Raw genomic sequence first — 17,299 nt, 5'->3', positions numbered from 1 at the left:
GTGGAAAAAGAAGGCGGTGGGAGGCTGTCAAGTTCTGCCAGCCCCTCCGTGGGGCCTCTTCTTGGTACTTGGCCTCTGCAGATAACCTCCCTAGGGACAGCCTCTCTGAATGCTGGTCCTTTACAGTACGAAGGATCTGGGCAGCTGTAGGGCTTCCTCCTTCCTATCTGGGTAAATAAATGGAATTTTCTGTTTATTGCCTCATTGTGCCAACATGCTGCTGGTTGGGTGTTTTATGAAATGCAGAGAGAAGTCTGAGATGGTGCTTAGTGAAATGGTGGACCATGAGGGACACTCAGAGCAGGTGCTATAGACAGCAAATATACAGAGGAGCCTCCTCCTGCCCAGGCTGAGAATCCAAGGCAGCTTTGCTGTACTCTGGATGATGTGTGTGCAGAGTACTGGGGCAGGGGTGGGGAGAGTCAGGCTACAAGGGCCCTCACAGCAGGGCCTGGCTGCGTGGAAGATGGGTAAGGGGATGAGAGAAAAAAATAAATAAGGAAAAGAGCTTGAAGGATGGCTGGATGTATGGATGCAGAGATGCTTGGATGATCAAACACCATGGCCAAAGCAACATGGGGAGGAAAGGTTTATTTGGCTAGGCTCCCACATCACTGTTCATCCCCAAAAGCAATGACAGCAGGAACCTGGAGGCAGGAGCTAATGCAGAGGCCATGGAAGGGTGCTGCTTACTGACTTGCTCCCCATGGCTTGCTTATCCTACTTTCTGATAGAACCCAGGACTGCCAGGCCAGGACAATACTGCCCACAAAGCTGAGCTCCCAGGGTTTGTCCCAGTCCCTTGACTTGAAAATGGGCCTGGCAATACCAATCCCAAGGACCTCTCTCCTAGGAGCTCAGCAGAGACAAAGAGGAGCGCAGGCTTCCTCAGCACCGTACACAAAGAGCATAAAAGCCTAAGTGTGTAAGCTGGCCTTTTCTGTCAGCGAGCCAAGATCATCGGTGAGATGCCCGGAGGCTCACAGGAAAGCATGGATACTTTCTCCTTAGTGAGATAAAATACTTGACAAATGCAACATAAAAGAGAAAGAATGTATTTCAACTCACAGGTCCAGAGGGATACAGTGTATCGTCACAGGGAAGGCCTGGTGGCTGGAACAGGAGGCTGGCTGATCACCTGACATCCACAGTCCAAACACACAGAGAGGAATATTGCTGCTCAACTCCCTCTCTCCATTCCTGTAGTCCAGGACTCCAGTCAGGTAAAGGTGGCACCCACAGCGAGTAGATCTTCCCACCTCAGTGAATGTAATTGAGATAATCCCTATAGGCATACCCAGAGGCCCACCTCCCAGGCGATTCTAGATTCTGTAAACTGGCAACTAGCACTGGCCATCACAGTGAGTGTCTAACCCTGGCACAAGATGAAGTTATTATCCACACTGTGTCTACATAGGTTGCATAAGAATATAACATCAGGACACAGCTGCTGCTCCAGCCAGGTGCTGAACAGTTTTATATCAACTTGACATAAAGCTAAAGTGATCTGAGAGGAGGAAGCCTGGAGTAAGAAAATGCCTCTGTGAACCAGCACTTGGGAGGCAGAGGCGGTGTACCTCTGTGAGTTCAAGGCCAGCTTGGTCTACAGAGAGAGTTCCAGGATAGCCAGGGCTACAAGGAGAAACTCTAGGGGAAGGAGAGGGTAGACACAAAACAAAACAAAACAAAACAAAACAAAACACAACAAAACAAAACACAACAAAACACAACACAACACAACACAGAACCAAACAAACAAACAAAAAAAAAATGCCTCCATTAAGAATAGCCTGTAGGCAAGCCTATAGGGCATTTTCTTAATTATTGATTGATGGAGGAGGTCCCAGACCATTGTGGGTGAAGCCAACCCTGGGCTGGTGATCCTGGGTTCTATAAGAAAGCAGGCTGAGCAAGCCATGGGGAGCAAGTTCATAAGCAGTATCCCTCCATGGCTTCTGCATCAGCTCCTGCCTCCAGGTTCCTGCCCTGCTTGAGTTTCCACCCTGACTTCCTTCAGTGATGAACTATGATGTGGGAGTACAAGCTAAGCAAACCCTTTCTCCCTAAGTTGCTTTGGTCATGGCGTTCACCACAACAACAGTAACCCTGAGACACTTCTGCAGCAGCCCCTCCCCTCACACGGACACTGACAGGTACCTACTGAGACACTGTCTGTGAAGCCCAAGCTAACAGAATCTCAGGACCTGTCTTCAATACCACAGGGGGTATTGGCACCACACACACGGCTCCCCACCCCTACTCTGCCTCCTACCTGGGAATCAGAGAACCTGTCTGCAGACTTGTGCTGGAAAATCTCACCATCCTCAGAAAAGTATTTATGTTCAAACATACTCCACTCTGTCACATGCATCCTGTTTCCTCTCTTCAGAGACCCCACCATGCTGTCTGTTCCCAATATTAGGGGCATGAATGTCCCTCACAACTGCTGGCATACTTTTGCCTCTCTGTTTGTATGTTCACGTCATTAATAATCCTATTCCTTACCCCATTCGAACTGTCATAGCAGCTGTGTGGGTCTTAGACCTGGTCCCCTCTGGCTTCCTCCTGCTGGAAAAATTCTGCAAGGTCCCTATCTACAAATTGTGTGGGTGACAGACAGCATCAGCAGACAGGAGATCCAGCGCCATCTGGTATACCTAGAATCTTGGCTGCTCTTCTTTCGCTGTGTCTATATTACCTATATAGATAATCTCGGGAAAGGGGGATTCTTTTTAATTTGAAAATTCAGTTGATTATAGTGGGTATGTTGGGAGGGGAAATGTCTGCTAGGAAGAGCAAGAGACACAGGAAGTGGCCATGGTAACACAGCCTCAAGGAACTCCACACTGACCCCAGTTCCCTACCTCTTCCAAAGAGGTTATTCAGTCTTCTTAGCCACACAGCACAGTGCCACCCTCTGGGGTCCGGTCAAATAGAAGACCCAAAACTCCCCTGTGATGTCCAGGGAGGGGGTGATGCTAAAAGGACCTGAGAATTACTTCTCTTCTGTGAACCTCACTTTTTGCATCCATGAAATGGACCTTAGATAACTACCAATGACAAGCTGTGTTGAGCAACTCCTATAAACGCAGCCAAGAGGTTTGGCTCTGCTTCCCTGATTCCCACTCCCGAGAGGAGGGGCCTGTGTGATAAGACAGAGATTGATATTTCCAGAGTTAACACACAGAAAGTGGGCATTCAGACCCAGGCCTTCCGATTCCCAAGACCACCCACTTGGTTTCCCCCCTGGAGCCCAGAAAGACACAACACAAGTTAAGGGGATGGACACCTGTGCTGTATTGGGTAGCCTTGGGAAGGTTCCCAAAAAAACAGATCAACCTTGGCACCATGCTGGCTGGGTATGAGAGTTGTGTTTTTCAGGCTCTGTAGAGGTGCCCGTCTCATACCTGGCAGAGAGTAGGCCTCCCTTCAGCTCTCTTCCCTGCCCACAGTCTAACCCCCCTCCATTGTCCCCCACTGAACCTGCTCACAGAAAATGCAGCTTTTAGAACGAAGCCATCCACTAGCAACAGCAATCCCATTGACCTGGGTGGAGTCCAGACACAGATCCCTAGAAATGCCCAGAGTCCTGAAGACACTTAGAGCCCTCCAGGTGCATTTAGCCCTGAAGTTCCTGGTGACCTTGGGACAACTTATTCCTTCTTGGCTGCTGCATTGCATCACCTCACAACATCAGCAGCCCTGGGATGTGGCCCATGCCACATGACCCTTGGAGCCACCAGGTGCTGGCACTTAAGTGGCCTGGAAGCATCAAATGCACACACTTGGAGCAAAGGTAAGAAGGAGCTGGCTGATGCAGATTATTCCAGGGTGAGGCCATTTTTATGGCTTTTGAATATGAATCCCCAGGACGAGTTTTTAAGGGGGAACTCCCAAGAGGTCAAAAGGGTAAGATGTGGGAAGCCTGATTATCAAGGCAGACCAGGAGTCAGAAGCTCACCCCACTACAGCCCCTGGTATGGATAACTCTATTCTTATCCCCACCGCCCCTGGTGTGGACAGATGTGGTCTTGTTTCTACCTCCTTTGTCTCTGCCTCAGGCAAACGTCTTCACCATCACTTCCATCAGTGAGGGACAGCAGGCCCGCTGGGCTCAGGACCTACTCCAATTCCTCTGTTACTGCTGCCTCCCCAGCGGCTTCCCTGGGGTTTGAAACCTCCCCAGAACTCCATCACTAAATGAAGTTCTCAAGCCTATGTATTCTATCTATGTATTCTACACAAACGGTCTGGAGCTTAGGGAAAGCGGGGGGGGGGGTAAAAATAAAACAGTTCATCTCTGGAGCATAGCATCTTGTCGGTTAGGATTCTCGACTTAAATTTCTCTCCCCTTCGCTGCACTTAAATATTAAATGTAGTATTAATAGCTCACTCTTAATTACCCATCAGTAATATACTAAGGCTCAGAAATTAATGAAGGGAAAGACCCAACCCAGAACATTTCCTATTCCTCTGGGTGCTGAGGGCAGACGGGAGGGGGAGATTTGCATATGATTTGCATGTGGTGTTTGGTGGCCCTGGTTGGGACGGTGGAAGAAAAGACATATAGGCTCAAATGTGAAGTCAGCTTCTGGCCCTTTTCAGGGAGAGAACGTGTCTCTCCGGTGAGATATTTCTAAAGCTGTGCGGGCACTGGTGCCCTTGTGTGCTAGGATTTGAATACTCTCCCCCAAACTCACCTTCAGATTAAATTTCCAGTGTAACCGTTTTAAGAAGTGTCAACTTAAGAGATCCTTGGGTTTTGAGGCCTATGGGCAAGGTCATTCTTGCTCACCTAGCATGAACAGAGCCCTGAGTTCAATCAGGGGTTGGGGGGTGGAGAAGGAAGTTGGGCCAGTGGTGATATCAGCATTCTAGAGATTGGGATCCACAGTCTATGGTTATCCTTGCTATTGAAGCCTGCTATGATATAGGAGACCCTGTTTCAAAACACAGAAACAAAATAAAAGATTAAGTCAGATCAGACATAGAGGCACACACCTGTCACCACGACACTCCAGAGGCTGAGGCAGGAGGATTGTGAGTCTGAAGCCAGCCTGAGCTACTTTATCTCTAAGTGGAACTTCGAAAGGCAGGGCTCTGGCTCAGCGGAGGAGCCCCTGGCCGCTGTGTGCATGAGTTCAGCCTCCAGAAAACAAAATAAAAGGACCCTTTGGGAAACAGTCTGGTATCTCCCCACCAACCGCACAATGGCCACCAATCCCAGAAGCTCACTCACGGGACTACCATGAGAAAAGAAAACTTGGTTCCATGGAAGCATAAACCATAGTGGCGAGGAAAAGAAAGAGCAAAAGTCTCTGCCAAGGGAGGAGAATGAGCTCTGTCTATAGAGTGGGATAGCAAGTGGCCATGGAGCCAAGCGTTGGACAGGCAGCAATGCTGACAGACTTACAGACACTGCTGTAAGTGAGAGGAGCCTCTGTGTATTCTATGATGTTTTTAGATGAAATTCCAAAAATAGATCTCTAGAGACAGCAGATTCCTGGTTGCCAGGACTGTGAGGTGGGTGGGGGTGGAGAAGGAGGTTGGGCCAGTGGGGAAAGATTTGAGGTTTCTTTCTGAGGTAGAAAAAAATGTTCTAAAATGATTGTGTTGATGTTTACACAGGTTTTGAATCTGCTAAGCTCTCTGGGTCTGTGCTTCAAAGGGATGAGCTGTTGTGGAGTGTGAGGCCATTGGAGAAAAATCTTGGCCTCTCCAACATAGCACTAGGTGGATGCTGTCCCTACCAGATAGAGCACCCTTCCCTGTGCAGTGGGAGCCTCCTGGGGATAGAGGAAGAGAGTCTGTGGTAAGACCATCAGGATCTGAGAAGACCTGATCAATCGATCCCCAGTGGCACCCTGGTCACCTGTGTCAGCCTGGACGTGTGGCTTCGTGACTGTAAGCACTCAGAGCCCCAGAGCATGACTCGAAGGAGGAGTACAAACCTCCATGATCTCTGGCCTGACTCAGATGGTCCTGACCAACTGGCTCCTCTCCTGCGATGACAGTGAAGCCAGCCTGGCTCCCATTGTCCCTGCACAAGGTGAGATGATGCAAGGAAGGTTTGTAGGGCTCAACTGAGCTGGTCCTATTCTCTGTGGCAAGAGAGGCATCCCTAACCCTTCCTTAAGGTCAATCCTTAGGGCTGGGGCTAGCTACTCATGAGCACCAGTGTTGTGTGGGCACTGGGCATCCAGCTGAGTAGTGCAGAGAAGGTAGCTCAGGTCCTCCCAGAGGAGGCAGCCTGTGTCCTTCCAACTGATCTGTGGCCACTGCCTGATAGTCAAAGCCTGAGCACAGATGGGGTTGTAACTGTCACCATCTGCTGCAGTTTTGCTTTAAGGGTTTGCATGTTGATACTTGGTCCCCTTGTCATAATAGTAAGGAGTGGCCAATGTCAGGGTAGTGGAAATCATTGGTTATCCCAGCACTTGGGAGGCTGAGGCAGGAGGATCACATGTTTGATCCTCATAGGATCACATGGTGAGTTCTGAGACAACCTGGGCAATATATCCAGACAGATGCTGTTGAAGAAGAAAAGAGGAGGGGGGAAGAGGAGGGGAGGAGGAAGAAAAGGAGGAGGGGAGAATGAAGAGGAAGAAGAGATGGGGAGGGGAGAGAGGGAGGAGGAAGGAGAAGAGAAGAGGGGGAAGAGAAGAAAGAAGAGGAGGAGGAAGAGGAGGGGGAGGAAAAGAAAGAAGAAGGGGAAGAGAAGAAAGAAGAGGGGGGAGGAAAAGAAAGAAGAGGGGAAGGAAGAGCAAGAGAAAGGAGGGAGAGGGGAAAGGGGATGGGGAGGAGTTGAAAGAAGAGGAGGAGGAAGAGAAGGAGGGAAGGTGTGTGGGGTGTGGAGAGGGAAGAAGGGAAGGGGTGTGGAGAGAACAGGAAAGGTGGGAAGAGGAGCAAAGGGGAGGAACTTTAGGGACAGGTCCAGCTGGAGGTCGCTAGGTCTGGTGCTCCACTCTGAATGAATTGGAAGAGAGCTTGCCTGGCCTTGGAACCTGCCCTGGATTTGTTTACCCCCAGCCCCCTCCCCTCAGAGAGGCTCCAGGCTCTGCCCTCTGCCAGGATATCTCACACATGAGTGGCAGAGCCTCCCCTGAATGCAACACCCGGACTTACGACATCCCGTGCACCTTTCTTTCTTGACCACTTACCACTCATCCTGGCCGCAGTGCTCTTGGAAGTCCCGTCTGAAAGAAGCTGCCTAGACATTGCTGGCACCACACGGCATCTCCTGTGACCATCACTGTAAATAGTGGTTACAAGAGTGTGCCGGCCTCTCACAGCCCCCTCTCCCCAGAGGCCGGCCCCACAAGGACTTTATTAATCTCTGCCATCCTCTATGGCTGACGCCTCAGGCCAGCCAGAGCAGGAGAGAACGGTGCCCACACAGTTCACTGAAGCCCTTAATGATCACGTCAAGTGGTTGGCCATTTATTAGTCTCCTTAGTGGAAAAGAAAAAAAGCAGAGGATCTTGAGCAGTTCAGGGAACAGTGGTTTGACTTTTTTTATGCCTGCACCAAGCCACAGACATTGAGGGGGTGCATCAGGGTAGCACTCCCAGTCGGGGAAGCACGGAGGCTCTGAGCAAAGCCCTATGCAGCAGGCAGCACATGCGTAGACACTGCCAGTCCTTGCCCAGGGCCGTGAAGCTTCCCCTTTGCATGTTTATTAGCAGATCCACCGGATTCCTTCAGATGGTCTCAGACTCTTCTATGGAGACAAATGAGAGAGCACAAGAAGCAGGTGGACACAGTTCAGGAGATAGGTGTCTAGGTCAGAAGTGGCGATGCCAGCGTGGGTCACTCCCCCAGACTCACTTTTCTCATCCACAAAATGGACTGGATCAGAGCCATCCTTGGGGATAAAGGACCCTGTGGCCATCACTGCCTTGCAATACTTATTTTTATCCTTGAAGTTATGTGTTGTGAGAGCCAAGAGGACATAGCAGATATACCCAAAACAAAGAAGGACAAACAGAAAAGTTTTGCTTGCTCTCTCTCTCTTCTCTCTCTCTCTCTCTCTCTCTCTCTCTCTCTCTCACACATACACACTCACACCACACACATACTCACACATACACATACTCACACCACACACATATTCTCACACATTCACATACATACACATTCACACACAACCATACACTCACATACACACATAAACTCAAACATATACAACACACTCACACAATACACACACACTCACATACATATACATACACATACACACATTCACATACATATACACACATATACATACATACTCACACACAGCCACACATACACTCACACACAACCACACACTCACATATATACACACATATACTCACACACACTCACATACATATACACACACACATACACACATTCACATACATACACATATACACACATAATCAAACACAACCACATATACACTCACACACATTCTTATACAAACATATACATATATACATCCACATACACACACATACATACACACATACACACACATATTCAGACACACACTCACACCTTCACACACACTCACACTCTCACACACACACCTTCTGGCACTGAAATCACAGGCACGTACCATCACATCAGCTTCAGTTCATTTTCTGGTTGCTGTTTTGCCCTAAATTTACTTTCCACGAGGCCCTGAAATCTGCAGCCACCAGAGTGTGCAACACTCTGCCTTAGGCCTTGGGAGACTTCTGACACTTCTAACCTTTCCTTTCAGGGTTCTGGCCCCCTGCAGATTGTGCACTGGGCTGTGGTCATGGTCACCCCTCCCCCATCCCATTCCAGCCCTGTCACGGGGCCTATTCTCCTACCAGGCTCTAGCTCTGGGCAGAATCTCACCACTACCGGTGGATTACCTGCATCTCCAGCCTCTCTCTTGTCACAGGTGTGAGGGGTGGCTCCCCAGGGTGCCACTGGGGCCACACACCAGCCTTGGGCTCTCCGTGCTTCCTAAGTACTACTGGCAGATGGTTTCCTTCTGCCGCATGGTATCACAGGTGTGTACACCCCGTCCCATGTTCGTCAGTGAGCACAGAGTGTGCTGCACTGCAGCTACTTCATTGTTCTCACCAGAACCCTAGAACATAAGCGTTGTGAAGATCGGCATCCTGTGTGTAGGGGAAACAAGCACAGAGCAGTTTGTTCTCTTTCTCAAGGTCACACAGCATGCAGCAGAGCTAAAGACTGCCCCCAACAGACTGGCCACAGCCAAGACCTAGAACATATTCAAGCCTTCCCCTGGGAAACCTTCCCCAGAAGGACTCACCTACCCTTCTACCCCATTCACAGCTGCCAAGTCAAAGCCTGGGGGGTGGGGGGTGGGGTCATGAAGTGAGTCTCTTGTTAGCTGTGTGGCTCCTGATTAGTCATGTCCCCTCTCTGGGCTTGTATTTCCTGTGGAGGCTAACTCGGGGCAAGGCAGGGGACAACTAGGCTTCAGACTGACTTGGCTGCTGCTGCTGCTTAGGAGAAACCTAGGGAGTCTTCCATGGGTCCATGACTAAGCCCATCTGTTTCACATCCATCACTGTAGGGACAGGGACAAGGGTCCAGGTCCCTGAGCTCCAGACCAATGTGACAGCTCCTTCACAAAGGATAGTGCCCAGCAGGGCAGAGCAGCTCACTCACCGCCTCCTGCCTACAAGCCCTCCTCACCCCAGGACCACAGCCCTCTACCCACACCCTTCCTTCCTCTGCAGGAACGCCAGGAGGGGCTGGGCTAGTCCCAGCTCACCCAAGCTGGGACCTTGAACAAAGTCTTTTGTGTGGCCAGAAGCAGACACCATTGTCCCCGTGACCCTTGGGGGTGGCCAATGATAGAAGCTGCCCTCTAAAACCACGAGGTGGTGCTCACATCAGATGTACTTCACCTGGGAAACGAGGCACAGAACAGACAGGGACCTGCGTGGCAGCTGCCCCGTGTCTAGTGCATGTGGGCAGCAGGTACCCGCAGTTCTCCCTCACAGGTTCCAGTGAACAGTGAACTCTCAAACGGCCACGTGTTTCTCTCTGCCAAAAGCCTGCCCAGGACTCCAGCCACCTGCACACAAAGACTACAACTAAGGGGCTGCCACCCGCCCTCACCCTCAGGCATGCATGAGAGAGATATCATAGCTGTATCACATTGCCGTGGCCAAGCTGTGCGACTCTGACCGAGAGCACCTTGCCTCTGGGGACTGCTTTCCCCTCATCCATCCTTATGGCCAGCACAGTGGACCACACAGCCTCTGTGGCTCAACCCCGGACCCATCCACAGAGCTGACAGATGACTCCCTCCAGATGAGGAAACCGAGGCTCAAAGAAACGGGAAGCTGCGCACCCCAAGTCAGGAAGCCCATCCAGGGCTCTGCAGAGGATGTGGGTGTCCGTGAGGCATAGGTGTTTCCTGCCCAGAGCCCAAGGTGGGGGCGGGGCCAGCCAGAGGGGAGGGGTAACTCTTTCCTGCCCGGGGGCCTCCCCTTCCACTCTCTCCCTTCCCCCGCCGAGGCTGCCAGACAAAGCGTCCTTTATCAAGATTGTGGCTGCGTGCGTTCTTCGGTGACACATGGGGACAAAGGAGGGGACCAGGAGTGACAGCAAAGCCTTGCTATCCCACAGCAGTCTGAAGTCTTCCCACGCCCCACCCGGCTCACAGGCCTCCCCGGGGCCTTCCAGCTTCCCTCCCCCAGGGCTCCGGAGGGTCTCAAGGCAGAGCACAGTCTCCTGCAACCGGAGCGTGATAAGGCTATCTGCCTCCCAGCTCCAAGAACCTCAGTCTTTCTGCCTGTAAACCAGATGGGTATTTGAAAGACCCCCTAAGCAAACACACTGAGAGGGGAGCAGATGGGGGCAGTTGGTTCTGCTGTGTTTCATTTCCAGCCCTTCCTGCATTTTTCCTGTCCCCAGAGCTTTGCCCATACTGTCTCACTGGCCAGGACCCTTCCTCCCCTTAGCCTCTCCACATCTCTCTACAACAAGGTCCTCACCATCCCTCACTCCTCCAGGAAGCCCACCCTGACTGCAGTGTAGCCGCAGTACTGGGTGATTTGTTGACCTCACATGGACATTCTTGCCCTCTGTCCCTCCTCACGACCCACAGTCCCTTAACTGTCCCTATCCAATGACACAGTAACACACTGTCAGATCCCCCTTAAGGGCAAAACCAGGGCTTGCTTGTTTCTCCTCCTCAGACCTGGGACAATGCCTAGCCAAACTCAGACCATGCTTTTGATGACTGGATAGATGAAGAGGTAACGAATGGATGAAAGGATGGATGTTAGGTAGGTGGATGGATGGGTGGATAGTTAAACAATGGATTAGTGGATGGCTGGATAGGTAGATAGGTGGATTATGAGTGGATGGATGGATGGGCAGATGGGTGGATGAATGCATGGATGGATTAATGGATGGATGATGGATTAATGAATGGATATACATATATATATATATATATATATATATGATGAATTGATGGGTAGATAGGTGGATGGGTGGATGGGTGAGTGGATGGGTGAATGGGTAAATGGATGGCTAGTTGGATGGATAGGGGCATAGGAGATGAGTGGGTGGGTAGGTGGATGGATGGATGGGTTGATTGTAGGTAAGTGGATGGATAAACATGAGTAAATGAAGAAATGGGTTGGTGGAGGGATGGAGGATGCGTGAATGGGTAGATAAATGGATGAGGGGTGGATGGATGGGTGATGGACTGATGAAGGATGGTTGGACAGATGAACAGGTAGATGAATGAACGGATAGGTATATGGGCAGACGGGTGAGTGATGGAGAGATGATCATCTCATGGATAAATGGAATAACCAGATGGATGTGTGGGACTGTTTCCATATTTGCTAGGCAATTAAAGGAAGGGAAAGAGCAAAGGGAAGGAGATGCTGGGAAGGGAGAGCAGCTGTCTTCTTAGGGCACAGGATAGCCAGCAGGAGAGGGGCTGATCACTCCACAAAGCCATGGCTGCACCACTGACCCTCTCTTCCCATTTGTGCTCCCCTCAGAGGCTGGACTACGGGGACAGTAGAAGGCCTCAGAGTTTCCACAGTAAAAAAAAAATATATATGCTGGCGGTTGGAAAGATAGCTCAACAGTTATGAGCACAGGTTGCTCTTATAAAGGACCTGTCCATCCTACAGTCTCTCCCCTCCCAGGCTCCCTGGTCCAGATCTCTCAGCAGACAAAGGCCACACAGGTTCTATCAAAGCTGCAACAAAATCTGGACCAAGAAGTTCTCACTACTACCCTTGTATCGTTTATACAGTCACCTCTGTCTACCAGGCGTGTGGGAAGCACACAGAAAAGAGAAACTGAGTCTAGTTCCCATGGGAGTTCATAACTTGACCAAAGCTTGAGAAACCCAAGTGCGGGTGGTTCCAGACCAGAGAAGGTCTCCCAGGCCACCACTGTCCTCTCCATAAGACACATCCAGATGGGGCAGAAGTGAGGTGGCAGTGATTAAGAAAAGGGGACAGTAAATGTCTCTTCATTCACAGGGTGGGGATGCTCCTGGTTTACCTCCAAAGCTGGCTTTGTCTATTCCACGCCCCTGGCTAGATAAGGAAGCTGGAGCAAGGCTGGCCAAGACTGGAGTTGAGCCAGGACTGTTCAACTGCAGAGCCTGCTGTTGAGTTAGATAGAGCCAGGGCACAGGGAGTGGCAACAGCTGGCTCGTAATTCAGAAAGAAGAGACGGGTGGGGGCAGGGAAGCATCCTCCCTGTGTGGAAATCTTATCCACAGACCATGCAAAGGCCACCTCAACCGGAGAGCCCACTGCTCCTTCCTGAGCTCCAACTGACCCATGTCTACACCTGAGCACCCAGGTCCTTGGCCAGCCTCAGACCAGAGGGTCTTTGTTGCTTTAGCCGGGATGGCTGGTCCCAGGGAGGCCTGCAGTAGTAGCCTTCCAAGCTGGACAGAAGAGGCTGTCTCTCAAAACAAACAAACGACTTCCGGGGCAGAGGGCAGCAACAAGGTTCCAGCCAGGCCTTTGGGCTGCACGCGGCCCATTCAGCCAGCCCCGCCCGGCTGTGTGAAGAACTCAGAGAATCAATCACAAGCTCTGTGTGTTTGCAGAAGGGCTCGAGTGGCTGGGAGGTGCTGGGGACACGTGTCTACAGCTTGGGCTCCCAAGCCTGCTGGACCCTGAGGGCTTTGATACAGAAGCAGAGTTCCAGGCCATAACATGAAGGCTGGCATCTGTGGCTTCCATGTCATCTAAGGTTAGATTCAAAACTCCAGGCTCCTTTGTGGGTCTTCTAGATAATTATAGGGAGCAGGTGGGCCTAAAGGCCCTTGGGTAGTGAGGGGGAAGTTGAGGAATTCACAGATCAAAGGGAGCTCCTTCCAGCTGGGCATTCACGTTTCTGGAAGGTTCTGCTCAGCCATGTAAGGCCCAGTGTGCTCACTCTCCAAGCCACGCACCTGCAGATCTACAACACCTGGGGCCTAGTGAATACCCTGTAAAATACAAGCAAACATCTTTCGATGCTGACCGGAAAGCCTACCTGTGGCTTGCACATCATCTGCTCTCTAGGCCTCTGGTCCACCTCCAGAGGATGCAAGGTCCACCCCACAGCTTCTCCACTTGTGCTCTCTCTGGAAGCCAACTTTCTGGGGAAGTTGTCTCCTGCCTGTCCCCATTCAGACGTAGCAACCCTGCTGCCTGTATGCACTTCCGGCTCCTCCTGCTAACAGCCACCTTCAATGAAGTGGCTTTCCTGGCCAGGATTCAGTCTTTTCCTCAACTTCCTGTTTCCTTTTACTGTTGTTGTTGTTGTTGTTGTTGTTGTTGTTGTTGTGATTATTGTTATTTAGTTGCTATGTCAGAGTTTTGCTATGTAGTCAAGACTGGCTCCTGCCTTGGGCTCATGAGTCCTGAGATGGAGGTATGGTGGGTCATATCCCCTTCTATAGCCTGGGGTGTTGAGCTGACTCCCTGATCTCTATCTCTATCCAATGCCTGCCAAAAGAGAGCCTCAACTCTGCCCACTACCACATCATGGTACAGATGGGGTGACCAGCCAGGTGACACTGGTCTGAGGTCATCCAGAAAGCCTGTGGTAGCTTTTGCTACCTTCTCCATGAGGTGTTTTGATCTCATAAAGTAACACAGAATATCCATGTTGACCAAATCGCCTTCCCAGTTTAGCAAAGACACTGGGCCAGCAAGATGGCGAAAGAGGTCAAGGCTCTTGGCTCCAAACCTGGCCACTGGATGTTTCACCACACGGCAGGAGGACAGAACTGGCTCTCAGTTCTCCTCTGTCTTCCAAATGTGCAGTGCAGTACACATGTACACACACACAAGTACACATGCGCGTGCACACACACACACACACACAATAAATTAAAAATGAAGCCGCTGAGACTTGGAGAGAGGCACAGTTGGTTTGAACATGGCTGGAGGGTTGGTAGGCTCACAGAAAGCAAGCACCAGTTAAGACCTAAATACACCATTTTCCCACTGTTCTTGAATCTGCACTAATTGAGTTCATCTAGTCAGGGTCAACTTAACTAACTAAACACATTTGTCTCTTCCCCCACAGGGTGAGAGGATATTAGAGAAAATGCCCAACCCAACTCCCCAGCATAGGCCTCCCCTCAGAGCCCTCAAGTCCCTGTGGTGTCTCACTCTGTGTGTTTAGAGTTCCTCTTTACTGTAACTCACACTTCCAGGTTATGGCCCATTCTTGTGGGGAAGTCAAGGCCGCAGCTGCTCACACTGCGACTGTGGTCAAGAAACAGAGCCATCAATGTGTGTGCATGTGCCCCAGTCAATAATGCGTGCGTGCTAGGCTCCTTCTCTCTACAGTTCAGGATCCTCTGCCTAGGGAATGGTGCCTCTCACATTCACAGTGGGTCTTCCTGTATCCATCAACCCAATTAAGAAAATCCCTTTCGGGCTTGCTGACAGATCGGTCTAATCTAGACAACTCCTTATTGGTGAGCCCCTCCCAGGTGACTTTACACTGTGTCGAGTCAACAGCCAAATCTAATTATCCCATCCTGCAACCTCTAAACACACCCTGCGACTCTTTCACAACTGGGTTTAACAGAAAGGTCAGCGATCTGCCAATGTAGGACATGCTGGACTGCTAGGTTCACGAAGAGGCGCCACTTCAAGGGTTTCCCAAAGGCATTTGGACATTCTATGACTTTGTCCTATATACCTGTCCTCCATGTGAGGACCCATCCCAGGACTATCCAGTAATACAATAAAGAAGTGAGTCTAGGCCTGTTCAAGACCTTTTTCAGGACTTGCTCAACACTGGCCTTGCAATCCTGGTGACCTGGGTGTGGATCCCAGAAGTTCAGGAGTCAGATGCAGAACTGAGGTGTCTGTCATCCTGCTGGCTGACCTCCAGAAGCTCAGGGGCCAGCACAATTAAGGATGCATGTGCTGCAGGTGGGAGCTTGAAGGGTGGGCTTACCCAAGTGCACAGAAGCTCAGGGGATAGTGCCCCAATCTGCAGATGCTGCAGAGTTCAGTCTGACCTTTCCTCCCCTTCCTTTCCTCCTTTTTTGGAGTGGGAGTAGATGCTCCACACCATTGTATGTCAGAGGCAAGTAAAACTTGTAATTCTTATAATACCCGCTGCTGTTTGATGAACAGCTTTTTGCACGAACAGCTGCCATCTTTATTATATCAGTTCGTGTTTGTGGGAGACCGTCATTACTGATGTTAGGTTCCCTTAGAGGAGGACCTGGGGTGGTCATTGGATCATCGCCTGAGAGTCCATCCAACACTGTGTGCAATTCTTCTGTGATTCCTAGTGGTTTAATCACACTTGGCTCTGGGTCCCTGAAGATGCTATAGTTCACAGACTAAGAAGACGGATAAAGAGAGCACCATATATGGGCTATGAAGAAGCCATTGTGAAACTGCTTTGGGGTCACGCATGTGCCTTTAAGCAACGCCTAACCCTTGCTCTCTGTAAGGAAGCCCAATAAATTGATGAGTTCCCTGGGAAGAACTTTAATAGACTTGTACTTTGGTTTGTCACTGGGACCTTGCTACATCTCCCCACGAAAGAAATTTAAACTCAAAGGCTCACCTTGAAAAGATTTCTTTGAGACTCTCAGAACAAACTTTTGATTCAGGACTTTTTAATATATGAGATCTGTTCATTTTGTGGCGGGGGGTGGGAGGTGGGGACTCTCAGAGTGAACCTAAAATGGTTTGCACTAAAAGATGTCCATTGGCCTTTGAAGACCAAGGGTGGAATTTTGTGATTTAAAAGTGATGTTTTGGTGTCAAGTTGACAAGGGGGTGGATTTGTGATGAGTCATCTTTCCTGTCAACCTGACAGGGTTTGTAATCCTGTGGAAACATATCTCTAACCATGCCTAAGAGGGACTCCAGGATGGATTAATTGAGGTGGGAACCCTGAATGTAGGCATCACATCCCGCAGGTTGGGTTTGGGTCTGAATAAAGAGAAATCAGTTGAGCAACAGAGTTCATTTCTCCATGGTTCCTAGCTGGATGCCATGTGACACCCACCTCACCGTACTCCTGCTATGAGTTCTCCACTATGGCGGACAGAATAAATCCTTTCTTCCTTCCTCCTGTCACCTTCATCGGGTGTGTTGTCACAGCAACAGGAGTCTCCCACATGATGAGCAGATTTCTTAAAAAGCAGAGCGAAGCACTTGAGACCTTTTGTGGTTTCATTGCCTCCCACTGACCACAGAGAATCATGTGGCCAGCACAGATTGCAGGGAGAAGATGTAGACTCAGCTTCTTAATGGGTCAGTACATAGGTCTTTGGCCACTTTTGCACTGAGTGGCTTCTAGTTTTCTAGCTAAGACAACTAAGTATGCCCTGATCAACATTATAAAGAAACGAGATTCATTTGACTCACAGTTCCAGAGACTTGAGGACACAGGACTGGCATCGGCTCAGCTCCAATGAAGGTCTCACAAAAAAATAAAATCAGAATAGCAAGAGTGCATTAGGTGGGGAAAGATGAGTGGGTGGATGGATGGATGGATGGATGGATGGATGGATGAGTGGGTGGATGGGTGAGTGGGTGGATGGGTGAGTGGGTGGATGGATAGATGGGTGGGTGGGTGGTAGATGGGTGGATATGTGGGTGGATGGGTGGGTGGATGGATGGATGAATGGATGGATGGATGAATGGGTGGATGAGTGGGTGGGTGGGTGGATGGTTCGGTGGGTACATGAGTGGGTGGGTGTGAGGGTGGATGGATGGATGGGTGGGTGGATGGGTGATTGGATGGGTGGGTGGGTACATGAGTGGGTGGGTGGGTGCATGAGTGGGTGGATGGGTAG

Source organism: Mus caroli, chromosome 5 (assembly GCF_900094665.2).
Source record: "Mus caroli chromosome 5, CAROLI_EIJ_v1.1, whole genome shotgun sequence".
In the NCBI taxonomy this organism is placed as follows: domain Eukaryota; kingdom Metazoa; phylum Chordata; class Mammalia; order Rodentia; family Muridae; genus Mus; species Mus caroli.
The sequence above is the reverse complement of the archived record's forward strand: the minus strand, read 5'-3'. Positions refer to the sequence as shown.